We start from the raw sequence: 13,943 nt of genomic DNA, 5'->3' as shown, positions 1-13,943 counted from the left end.
TATGGTAGTATTAGCAACTAGAGACTTGGGGCTTTTCAACAAACCAAAACTCGTATCGATTATGTGTGATTTTCATGAAGAAAAATCGATTGGCATTTACTAGTTCCGTAAAAACACCCCAAATTGGACAAACCAAGATCATTTACCCTAGTTATATAATGGATGGTAAAAATATTCTTCGTTTTACTTTTTCGGAGCTCGAAGAATCCCCCCTAATCCCCCCTTAATCTGATCGAGTCAAATCCTATCGGATTGTGCAAATTTTGCAACCTTGAAATGCAGAATGCAAAAGTTTATTTCGTTCGGATTGCGATATGTCAAATCCGATCGGGTTTCCGTAGTATGGGTTAATATGTAGTCCATGCATTGTTGCATGCATGTTTTTCGTGATGTTTCGTTTCTCATGAACGGTAATTTTCGACTTCTGTAGCGAATCTACTAATTCATGTGCATCAAGGATCACTCTTCTCTTTTAAATAATCAGCAGTAGCAGCATGAACTTTCCAGACAACTCAAAAGAAGCGTATTACAAAAATTACCAGACATCAATGAAGAAGAACATCATTGCAAAAAATTGATCTCCAGAGGTACGGCCCGTACACTCATGGAAGAATTTGTTGTTCGTTTCAATGTTCAGAAATCCTTGAGAGTTCTCGAAAAAAAAAACCAAACAGTTTTGTCATCAAGAGCAAAAGCTGAATTCAACCCGCACTTAAGTCGTGATTTTTAATACTACAAACAATCCAACATTCTTTGTGATATTGGGTGTCTTTATCCTGACGGATTTAATGGACCTCTTTTACCGATAGGAATAAATTTATGTATCCTAGTTCATGTGCGTTACCTTCAGAATATACATGTCAGGAAAGAGGTTCAGTCATATGAAAAAATATGGATGTTTAACCGAGCAGTACTCTCAGGCAGTTCAGTATTTTTATTGATGAATACTGAGTACTCAGGGCGGACGTGAAGTTCGAAAAATCGTGTAAATACAAAACAGATCTCATTCAATTTTGACTATCAACTTCAATGTTTTACTTTAAAAAATACTTAACGTGTCCACGTGGACATTATCAAAACCCCCTCCCCCCCTCACCGTGGACAAGCGTGGATATTTTCGTAACCGCTACCCCCCCTAAAGTTGCCCACGTAGTATGTGGACTCTCACGGTAGCCATTTTGATGTAATTTAGTGCGCATCGTATTTAAGAAATTTCCCGTGAAGTTTAAATTAAATTAAACTTAGAAATTTGTGTTTTATTTATTATTTTTTACATTTGACAATTTCATGCATAACAGGGTGTCTTAAACAGCTTCAAATGTTCTAAGAATAGGATAATGAAGAATTATCAATTTGTTTCTAGTTAAATTAACGAAGTTTGAGCACTGGTTCATTTTACCAACCCTGTTCATTTTAACCTCATTTCCTCTATTTTGATCGAGCGTCTCCATTGGCTTTCTTTAGAGGGAGTTCATTTTGGAGTAAAATACCCAATGAATTACAAATGATGCAGTGTTCATTGAAATATTTGTCAAAGCTTTCTGATTTTTGCAAAGGCTCTATGTATTCAATGTGTTTCATGAATATATATATTTTTTTATTTTAAAAATTTTCATTCCTTGTTACAAATATGTACAGGAAATAATTTTGTTCATCTTTATAAATGTTTTCCTCTTATTATAATTGATAAAAAATAATATCACTGAGATAAGAAGACAAAAAAATATATATTTATAAATCTGTTTTTGCATAGTCCCTTTGCATTAATATGAGTGTATGTTATTTCAATTGTTTTGATTTCGTATCCGTGTTTTGATTCTGCATTCGTTTTTTAACTTAGTATCCGGTGCTGATTCCGTAATAATTACGCTAACAGTTTATCGGAAGGTTGACTATTCTTTATAACATTGCAGTGAACATTAATTTTATAGTCGCCTCACATAAAAGCCATCAAGATATATTTATTATCGCATTTAAATAAATTTAAAAGCTAAATTTTATCCATAGACAATGAGCCGATAAAAATGATAGTGCTGTCAAGGATCTTGTAATTCTACTGTCCGAAACTACGCTGTTATCGTCTGAATTCTCACTGGATGAGTCCGGTGTGCACACATCTCGCATCTATCTTATGGTCAAACTGAGTCTTGGAATCGATAAAGACGAAGCTATGAGCACAGATGATACTCCAGCCGCAACTACTGATGAAGATGCTCCTCCACTAGTGGATGACACCGAGGATGCCTCACACATGGAAGAAGTTGATTAAACATATACGGTTTTTAACTACTTAAGTAGCTTTTCGTAATTTTTCAAAGTTTGATTTGTGTTTTTGGAGAAAGGAAACGGTATGCTAAATTGAGTTTCTCGTATCAGTTAGGGTCAACTATTATAAACTTACATTTTAAGTTTGCACCGCGTTATAGCGGCTGCAGAAGATGTATATTCTTGTCATTAGTAATAGCATACCAAGTACTTGAACCGACTACTTGTTAATAATAAATATAAATGCTCATTTGGAACGGCGAATCTCTAATCGTTCAAATCCTTTGGAAATGCCTAATCCTATTTGTGACTACCATTGCTGGTACTAGTCGATAACAAATGAGAATACGACTTCAAAAGTCACAAAATGGCATGTTTTTCCACTGCAATCGCCCACGAGAATTGAGTGAGTGTTCATGAAAGTTCATTCAAGGTAAAAATCTCACCACAGTCGCCTTCGGGAATTGAGTGAGGAAATTTTTTCGAGCTGTCACTTCTCATTCGCGCATCAGAATCAGCCCCAATGTGTGATAATATTACACCTCATTATAAAATTATAAAATGAAGTTTCATTATGCAAGAAAGGGTTAATCCATTGGATTATTCAGTGTGGCACGTCTTCATATAGACCAACGCCAATCCCAGATGCGCCTTTTGCGGCACAGTCCGGCAGTACCGTTCTGAATCATATTTCGGACGCTTAAGGTATATGATGCAGAAAACAGATCTTAACTTTATGCACAAGATTAGTTCAATATGCTTCTAAGCTTCCTACTTTGATACCTATTTGATTGAAAACATAAAAAACATCGAATAAAATGCTTTTCAAATGAAGCGAATAAGAATCAAACTTCGGACATTGTTTATAAAAAAAATCGAATTTTGAATAGATTGAATTCAAATTTCGGACACTCTGTTTGCATAACGGTTTCTTTGGTATTAAGCACAATTTAGACTTCTGTACAAATCCTAATGCTACAAAATGATCAAACATCCGAAAATAACAACGACTTGACATGTTTAAAAGTGTACAGTAACGTTCCATGCACACCAAATGTCTTAAAAATTGTCTGCAATCATTGATGACTGGTTAAATTGTAATAGAACTTTTACCAATTGCTTTCTAACTGGCTTGAAACAATTTTCAATAACCTCTTTTGTGATATTTTCTATGTTCCCCAAAATGCTTGTCGTTTATTGATGTTTCTTTGTAGCTCCATGGTTTAAAATAACGTAAGGCTTATATTGCATCAATGATAATTATATATTTGAACTCAGGTTATTTGTTGTTCCAAGTAATAAAATAATTGAAAGCATCAGAGCATGAATCTTGATTCTTAATTTTTGTTACATAGTTACATCTATTTTGTCATTGTCCTTTTGTACCAATTTCACTTTCTTAATTCTTAAATTTGCAGCCTTTTTTTTGTCTTTTTCAGTTCCTCAAGTTTTTTTTCTGCTTCATCCGTTCTTCCTGCTTTCTCAACTTAGCTAATGTTTGGATTTCTTTTTCTTAGCGTTTCAACTCTGTTTTCCTTTTCTTTTCCTCATGTTTTTTTGGCGCTTCGTCATTTCAATCAACTTCTTCGCAGATTCTACTTCTTTATACAACATATCCCAGGACTCGCTTGTTGCCACTGCAGGTGTAACGTGAGGCTTACTTTTACCGTGAGTTGATGAGTTGCCAGGATACACGGCAACGAGGGGAATATTCAAGGTTTCTTCTGTTAGAAGTTCATACAGTTGCATATTGTCCACTAATTATTCAACTTCCTTCATATCTATCTGCTGGTCTGTAGTTGAAAAACATGTGTATTATTTGTACAAGATTTCAAAACATTTTGGTACGTTATATGAATTTACGCTTTGCATTCACAATAAGCATGAAAATTCACATTGTAATATCACCAATTTCAACTGTCCGAAATATGAATCATAGGGAAAAAGTTCGATTCAAATTCGGACACTTTATTTTGTAATTTTTTAAGGAAAATTACATTGCACTTGATTATATTTTATAGTCAACTGCGAAACACTTACCAACCAATAACAGCAAACTGATAACGATGATGAGAACTGATGAAACACGAGAGAAATTTAAATATTGATGAACGGGTAAATTCTACGTGCTCACGCTGAGCAAACGTAGTGCTGTTGGATTTTTTCCTACTATGTTATAATTCAAATGTAATTCTCATATAAAATGATAGTGAAACCAAGGCATTACTCTGAAAAGCAATTGTGACATTAATTTTATAGTTATATCATCAGTGCTTTAAGCATTTCAAGATATTATTACAAAGTGTCCGAAATATGATTCAGAACGGTATTTTACTTCCTCAAATAAAACAAACGTTGCACAAGACTGATTGCAATAATAAGTCAGCGGACATTATCCCAAAGGAATTTCGGATGTCACAAACTTAGTTCAATGAATTGCGAATACGCAATGTAAATGTAAAATTGCAAAAGTGTGTTTTGAATGTTTATGCATTTGTGTGAAAATCACATCGGGACATCGGTAAGATGCTGGGAATCGTCCAATCCACGGTCAGCAGAGTACTAAAACGATACTTCGAGAACCTAACCATCGACCGGAAGGTGAAGAACGGCAAAAATGGATTCTCCGTCAGTGTAAAAGATCACAAGCGCGTAGTTAAGCAGTTTAGACGTGATCCGAGAAGTTCGGTCCGGGATGTCGCCAATAAGCTGAATTTGTCAAGTTCATTCGTCCAGCGGACCAAGCAGCGGGAGGGCCTGCGTACATACAAGGTTCAGAAGACTCCTAACCGCGACGAAAGGCAAAACATGGTGGGGAAGACGCGAGTCCGGAAGCTGTACACCGAAATGCTGACGAAGCCGCATTGCCTGGTAATGGACGACGAAACCTACGTCAAAGCGGACTTTCGTCAGCTGGCGGGCCTGTTATTCTTCTCCGCAGAGGACAAATTCAGCGTTCCGAAGGAGATTTGCAATCAGAAACTATCCAAGTTTGCCAAAAAGTACATGGTGTGCTCTTGCGGAAAGCGGAGCGCCCCCTTCGTGATGACTGGCACGGTAAACGGACAGGTTTACCTTAAGGAGTGCCTACAGAAGCGCTTACTACCACTATTGAAGCAGCACGAGGGCCCGACCATCTTCTGGCCGGATCTCGGTTCGTGCCACTATTCAAAGGACGTGTTGGAGTGGTACGAAGCCAACGGGATCACCTTCGTGCCAAAGGAAATGAACCCGCCCAACGCGCCGGAGCTTCGCCCAATAGAGAAATATTGGGCGATTATGAAGCAGGCCCTCCGGAAGAACCCAAAAGTTGTCAAATCGGAGGCGGACTTCAAGAGAAAATGGATTTCTGTTCAAAAAAAACTACAACCTGACGTTGTACAGAACCTTATGGACGGGGTAAAGAGGAAGGTGCGAGCATACGGGCTTGGGCTCGAAGTATGAATAAAAAGAAAATGCCAAAAGTTGTTTAATAGTTTTTATTTTACTGTCTAAAATTTTCAAAAGGATCGGTCTACTGGGCGAATTTCTACAGCGTTTTTTCCGTGATGCAATTTGATGTGACACACCCTTTATAACGCTTCCGCCCACCCAACGAGACAACGGCACTTCTGTCTTAAACTAACCTACCCCAAGGGCACGTGTTGATGTTCGCATCACGTTTTATTCCACCGTTATGATATTCATCGCTGCAGCACTAATTTCTTGTTTTCTCGTTCCAATAAGGCAAAGCAATTAATTTTCCGTGCAGAAAATTTGTTCGAAGGTCGACGGCGCGACTGCCTCAGAGGGAATTTATTAGCGTAACAGGCAAAATACTTACTTTTTGGACAGTCAATGATTTCCTTATAGAATATCTCCAAGACGTGTTCACTAGATAAGGTGGAATTTTTATGAACACTGGATACGGAAAACTTGTAGATAGCACGAGATCAGCTCGGCCTCGATATATAATTGTGCGATATTACATCCAAAACAAATCACTCAAACAATACTATCTCACGTTACTTGGTATTCGATGCGCTTAAAGTGCCCGCGACGCAATCTGATTCTTTTTTCTAAGCCAAATAACAAGACAGGCTTTACTCATCATCACAAGGGGCAATGTTAACAACTCCTCGCAAAACAAAAGACAAACCGGATTCATACACGTTGAAATTTCACGGACAAATGCCTGCGCAATCCCGAGCTCAAATTGTATTATACACGGAATATTCAAAACAGAAATGAGAGGCTTGTTCGACAATTCTTGAAACGAACGATGCGATACGTGCAAAAGTGGCGCTTCAGCTGATTCTAGTCAGCACACAGAGATTTCTCATTTTATGCATCATATTGAACGGAGAAGAGTCTCGCGCTTCTTGCCATTATACAAAGTTATTAAGGTAGTAGCCCGGTGTGACGGGTTAAAAAAATCGATTTTTTTACATTTTTCGGAAGAAGAACATCTGAAAATATACTCAAAAAATTTCAGACCGTAATTTTAAATATTTTTAAAGTTATAGTATATATACTCAAAACTTTTCAACCGATTTGGCTAAAAATTTTACTCGTTATTCTAGACACACATATCTAAATACGTAACCTTTAAAACATTTAATTTTTTAATAATAAACTATTTTATCTAAACAATTTATCAAGAAAAAAAATAGATTTTGAGAACTTTTTTCACGAGTTCATCGTTCTGTTTTAGTTTTTTTATGTTCATTAAAATGAAGTCTGCAGAATAATAATCTTGTTGATTTTTTTTAATTTCAGATGACTTCGGAAGGATATGTGCTTCTCCGAACCAGCTCATCTGTTTTTCGAGGACTTCACTCTGACGTCAAATATTAAAAACAAATTTATGTAAAATGAACTAAAAAATTTTTTCTTCTATATTTTGGAACACTAATAAAAACATGTAAAAATTTTAAAACGATTCTATTTTCTTGTTCAAAAAAATTATGAAAAAACGTCGAAATTTCGGTCGTCACACTAGCTACTACCTTAACGATCGTCGATGAATGAGTTTGCCTAGGAATGATTTACCCAACAAATACTCGAGAACGACGGAAGGGCTCTTCCGCAAATTGGCATCATCATCACAACAACAACCACTCACAACGATCGCTTCCACCGCCCCCGGAATCGATCCTAGAAAGTATGGAGAAACAAAAAAGTTAGCGGCACCTTTACCTTAACGCGAAAGCGATTACTGGAATAGATAGATACTCGTGATCGTGATTGAGCGGTTGGCGCAATTTGCGGGAGGAATATTTACTACACGTAAACGATTTATACGATGACCTCGGCGCTTATTTGGTATGGTTGCTGGAATGAGCTGGCAACTAGTTAGCTAGCTAACATATTGATTCTAATATCTTGCACTTTCCCAATAGCTTGAACTCGATTGAAGCTCGAGGGAGTTTGATGGAAAAATTCACGCAAATAAATGTGTCATGTGGTGAGTAATAAATTTCGACCCGTGACGCGGATGAAAACAACTCAAACTCTCTTAGGCGGAGCCGCCATAAAAATGAAACACACATTTCTGCATAACTCGAGAATTAATGAAGCAAATGAAACCAAATTTGGCAGGTGGAGGTTTTAGGGAGCAGTAAATGTTTTGTAAATGTAAATGTAAATGTAACCACCGTAAGACACTCCACCCCCTCTTTAAGGGGGAGCTACCATACAAATGAAAGACAAATTTCTGCATAATTCGAAAACTGATCAAACAAATGGAGCCAAATTTGTCATGCGAATGTTTTAGGGGACACGAAACATTTCCATGGTGAATAGACACTCCTCCCCTCTCTCTCGAAGGGAGGCGAAGTTTGGGCGGGACGAAGTTTGTCGGGTCAGCTAATATTCAATAAAATAAAATAAGGAGAAGATAGTATGAAACCGATCCCAAAATTTGATTATCTATTGAATATCCGCTTTTGGTGCCATCAACACTAAATTGAATATTCTATTATGATTCCTACCAATAGGAGCAAGAATCACGAGTGTAGTAAAATAGAAATATAGACGCCAAATCAGAAGTACTCAGACGCCTTCCCTTACATTATATTTTCAATATCACTACGAACTGGAATATTTCCAGAAAAATGGAAACAATCTTTTGACGTAGGATTACGTCTTTCGGGAACATATTGGGGTACAAGTTGAAAATAGAAAATCGAGCACATCGTGAAAATTGTCCAATTTCAAACGCTTATTGCTTAGTCATTTCGTGATGGATTGATGAAATTTTTGCGTCAAACGATTTCGGCACTCCATAACAATTTTTTATATTGAATAAAATAATATATGTCATGAAACTAACTATCGAACAATTGAAAAATCTCAACCCCTATCCTAACGGAAATACCCGCTTCTGATTGGTCGAAATTGACGTAACATGCGGTTCCCTAACAGAGACATCAAAACCAAGCTGTCTGCGCTGCGATTATAGCGCTCTTGCAACTTTTTGATACCATTTTTATAGTACTCTTTCGGTTTTTCCAAAAAAGGCCTCAGTTTCGGTAATCACTTTATCATCGGTCTTAAATTTCTTGCCAGCGAGCATTCTCTTCAGGTCTGCGAACAGAAAATAGTCGCTGGGGGCCAGATCTGGAGAACGCGGTGGATGTTGAAGCATTCGAAGCCCAATTCATGCAATTTGGCCATCGTTTTCATTGATTTGTGATTTTTTTCCATTTTTTTCACAATAACAAAAGTTGCTTCACTCTCAATGCTGTAACTCACGAACCAATCGACCGATTGCTGTTACATTTTGACGCGTAGCCATTGAAAGATGGTGCTTTGTGATAGTAAAGTAGATTTTTGCAAGAGGCGCCATCTGAACTTTCCAGCCGAACTGTTAATATATAGGTATGTAGTTTACATTTGTTTGACGAAAATGAATCTATATATATATATATATATATATATATATATATATATATATATATATATATATATATATATATATAAATGGATTTCTGTCTTATTCTTATGGACTCGGAAACTACTGAACCGATCGACACGAAAATTGATATGTAGCGGTTTTAGGGGCCGGGGAAGGTTTTCGTGATAGTTTGAGACCCCTCCCCCGTCTCTAATGAAACACAAATTTCTACATTACTCGAGAATTAATCAAGCAAATGCAACCAAATTAGGCATCTGGAGGTTTTACTGTGCAATTCATGATTCTACGGTGGTTAGATACTCCTCCTCTCTCTCTTAGGGGGGGAGGAGAGGGGGGAAATGAAACACAAATTTCTGCATTACTCGAGAATTAATCAAGCAAACGAAACCAAATTTGGCATGTGAAGATTTTAGGGGACACAAAACGTTTCTAGGGGGAATAGACACTCCTCCCGTCTCTCTGAGGGGGGAGGGGGGCTGCCATACAAATGAAGCACACATTTCTAAGGTGGTTCGACACTCCACCCCCCTCTCTAAGGGAGTCTCCCATACAAATGGAACACAAATTTCTGTATAACTCGAGAACTAATTAAGCAAACGAAACCAAATTTGGCATGTGAAGATTTTAGGGGGCACGAAACGTTGCTATGGTGAATAGACACTCCACCCCCTTTCTAAAGGGAGAAGAGGCTCTGTATTTATTCTATCATATTTTCTGTATCAAACATTTATTCCATGTAACGGAGAAACATGTTATTTGCAAGTGATTGAAAAATCTTGAACGAGCATTGTGTCTGAAAATAATCTGATGTCAGATAATAATAATGATGAGTTTTGGTAGAAGTACTAGGAAATTTTTAGTAAAAGGTAAATTCAACGGAGTCGATTAGAAGATCAATCAATGAACAGTTCTGCGATTTGACTCATGAACTTGCGCTTAGTAAGAAAACGTGAATGTTTGAAAGTATTGATAACAAAAAAAAAGGACGAAGTTTGCCGGGTCAGCTAGTAAATAAATAAAACGAATGGAGAAACCAAATTTGTAAATTTACACGGAAATAATACAAATTAGAAAAGAAAAAATATAGTATATAATTTCAGCTTTGATCGCTCTAAAAATCTAGCTTCTTATTTTTTTTCACTTTAAAGACACTTCAAACTTGAAAGTCCATCAGCTTCTAAAAAGCTAGTTGATTTAGCATTAAACTACTAAATGTGCTGAAAAGTCTCAGGATTTTAATGAAAAAAAAATCGTTTTTCGGACAAAGCTGTATTTATTCCTCATCATAGTTTCCTTTTAGTGTATTACTCACTTGGTATAGAGAATTTCCAGCATTTCGATTTCCTTTCTATAGTACGAAACGTCTAAGTCTTTGAAATATGCATCCGTGCCGCTCTGCAGACTGCTTATTGGACTCAGGAGTGTGGTAATGGATCCACGTTCCATCGATTATCACAAAACGTCGAAAGAAGTCCACTCGATTAGGCTTTAACAACGCCAAACAGGTTGTTGAATCATCAACGCTTCGCCGGTTTTGGTACCCATTGCGCGGATAGCTTTTTCATGTCCAAAATGATTTCTGGATTCGTAGTCTCTTTTGGCCTTCCAGAGCGAGGAGCATCTGCGGTGCTTGTGCAGCCCAAATTAAATTCACTAAATCACCGATAAACTGTTGTTCTTGAAGGAGCAGAAGTGGAATAACATTTCGTCAACCACTGCATTGTTTGTTCAGGAGTACGAAAAACAATCCCCTTTATTCCGCGCGGCGAATGACGTGAGATAGCAAATTTTCTCTCTTTATTGTGGAAGCCACCCTACTTTTCAGCTTCTATTTCATATCCGAGTCGATAACATATGAGGACACGACTTCAAATCTCAATTAAGTGTCAATCTATAGTTACGCAATTCGCCTGCGGGGATACCGTGACTTGAGTCATCTCATGTCACTCGCCGCGCGGAATCAAGGGGAATGTTTGATCAAAATACGATGTTCCTCTTCTTCCATTTATTATACGAACGCTCAGGTAGTGACACTTGAACAACTGTAGTTTGCGAACAAATAAACGTAATGTCATGGAACTTCATCCATAAGCTAGTGACAGATGAACCTCTCAAAATGAATCTTGTTCATTTTTTAGTGGCGCCATCTGTTGAAAAATCCCGGGGCTTTTCAGCCCATGTAGTAGTGGAACAAATCCAAACATCATTAATAACTTGGCGAATGTTGTCTTCCAAGGTGTCCATCGTTTGTGTCTTAGACCAGAGACATCACATAACCCATAGAAATAGTCATTAGATCTTTATTGAATTGAATATAATCGATTTTTTTCCTTGCACACTTGACTTGGCAGAAGAGAGGGTGATGGATCCGAAGCATTACGTGTTTAGTTTATACGTACTTCTTCTGAAACGGCGTCAATTTCCGGAAGGTTCATATCGATTTTAAGGAAAAAATCAAAAGCCTCGTCATAAAGGTAGACACACATTCTTTGAACACTATATGCACCGTTTTGTTCCACAGTCGCCATCTTTCATGCATCTTGAAAATTCAAACCTTATAGAACGCTGTGGAATCTATCAGTAGCTTGGAGAAGCTCATTATACAGAATTCTTTTCCAATCCCTCCGAACACAGAACATAACCTTCTTCGGGTGAAGATTGGGGGTAGCTAATAATGATTCATTTCGCCAAGATTTTGTCTTGTCGTACACCGAGGATTGTTCTTGCTCAGCGTCTCGATTTGGTCATCTAGATTTGCGGCTCCAATTCCCCGAACAACCCGGTATGGTAAGGTATGAATTACCGGAACTTGCACTTCGGAAATGATAGAGTTTCTGTTCATTATCTCTAATTCTGCTCATTCATGGAGAGCTGAAGCTCAAACTAAAACTTACAATTATATAGGAAAACTTTGAATCGTAGGATTGTCGCCTGATCACAAAAGACATGCAATGACTTTATAAAGTTGAAAAAAACAACACAATAGAATGAAAAGAATGCAAACTCACCGCAACTATTTTTTACGCCAGAGAACAACAAACTTTCCGCTAATCAACGGCAGGGTGTTCGTTTAGCACAAAAATAACACGCAATCGCCTTCTGTCGCCTTTTCCACTTACTATTTTTGTTGAATCATGCTGAATTTCGAATTTTAATCCACATCACTCGAAGCTGCTCATCTGATCGAATCCAAAATAGCCGAAGTATAATCATTGGCAGCTTACTCAATGCAGATAAATTGTTATTACTCTCAAGCGCCAATTTGTTCTTTCATAAATAAAGCTACCGTAAGATCGTTGACCAATAACAATTTGGCTTTGCACTTCACTCGAACTCTAAGCATCTTCTCAGACGACCCGTATCGTTCACCCAGTTCCGGCTAGCAACCGCTGTCCTTATACTTTCGCAACCTCGGATTGGTCAGATTTGACGGGGAAATAGTCCGAAGACCAAACACACGTCTAAACCACTCGCCATAAACTGACTTGCGCTCTGGCGGTAAACCCTTATTCAAAGTGGAATCAAAGCCACGCGAGAGGTCGAATTCAAATTTTGAACAAATAATAAAATTGCATGCATTAGTGCAAAGAGTTCAACTGTTTCATTTCTAAGCCGCACCACCATTGGGTAGGAAAATAAAACATAACATGAGCGCCGAAGAGAGCTCACATCGGACGGTGGTAAGGTCGAGTACATGGAGGTACATGGCATGTGCTTCTGCTTGGTCGCAACGGAAAGATCCGATGCGGGGGGAAAATTGCCCCATCGATGTAACGCTAACGGTGGAAGGTAAGCAGAACCCGGATCGCCGCTAAAGCCAATGCAATGTGGCATACAAAGCTTGTTGGACAGAACTCTACCATTGCCGTTTAACCACAATGAAAGCTTAGGTATTGTCATACACAACCACAATTGTGGTGTCCATTTGCGGAGGGCCACGAGTCGATCACGAACTTTGCTGGATACATAAGTGCAATAGTTCTGCCGTGTCATCTTCCGCCTTCGCCGCTTGGAGTCTACTGTTGAATGAAGAGTGACGTTGAAGTCAATTTCGCAATACGACGTAACAGTATCGATTCTGAATCGATTCGATGATGGCTTTCGTGTCGTACGTACGGCACCATCTAATTCAAAATATTGACCCCATTTACGATATGTTGTTATCGGACCGACCTTATGTAAGTTTACGCACAGAGAAGCGGAAAAATAAGTGCTTCAGATTGCATAAGATTATGTACAGATCAGATCGCATCGCCCCGAATTCTATTGGACCGTCTTTACAGTTTTACCTGGTATTCATTGATTATGAAAAAAACCTTCGTTCGACTCAAGCACAAGAAGGTGCACAAGGGTATAATAGCACATGGACATGAAATAAAGTTGATTCAATTCCCGACTACTTTCCCATGAATTGTTTATTTGATGCGTGGCTCTGTAAAATTGATCGCAATTTTGTTGAAATTTAATACAACAAGTTTCTGTATTTATTGCGCTTCAGCGCAGTCTTTCTTGCCGTGTGGACACCGACTGGACAACATCGTTGCTGGACGAGCTGGACGGCGAGGGATCGAGTGCCTTTCTCAAGGCAAGAGGGTGGAGGTGGTAGCGCTGGAGTAGAATAGAGTAGAGTTTTCAAAGGGCCTTTCTCAAGGCTAGAGACGAATGAACTGCAAAAGTTTAAAGTCTCTATAATACAAGACCTTCATTCCTTCTTACTTGCAAATTCTTTCAAAGAAAAATAACTGAGAGTCTGCAACACGATTTATTAGCTCCGCCAAAA

The 13,943-nt window shown here is 38.1% G+C and overlaps 1 protein-coding gene across 2 annotated transcripts in view; it reads right to left on the bottom strand.

Moving 5' to 3' along the window:
- Nucleotides 1–12,614, bottom strand: part of LOC129775818 (alpha-tocopherol transfer protein-like) — a 62,886-nt gene extending 50,272 nt beyond the window's left edge. The window contains exon 1 of one of the 2 annotated variants that reach the window (XM_055780954.1): nt 12,172–12,614. The gene's annotated coding sequence lies outside the window, so the exon portion shown is untranslated. Of the gene's footprint in view, nt 1–6,088; nt 6,471–12,171 lie in introns of those variants that run through there. The other variant, XM_055780952.1, reaches the window with a different exon arrangement.
- Nucleotides 12,615–13,943: the final 1,329 nt, after the last annotated feature.

Source organism: Toxorhynchites rutilus, chromosome 3 (assembly GCF_029784135.1).
Source record: "Toxorhynchites rutilus septentrionalis strain SRP chromosome 3, ASM2978413v1, whole genome shotgun sequence".
NCBI lineage: Eukaryota > Metazoa > Arthropoda > Insecta > Diptera > Culicidae > Toxorhynchites > Toxorhynchites rutilus.
This window is presented reverse-complemented; position numbering and strand designations above follow the sequence as displayed.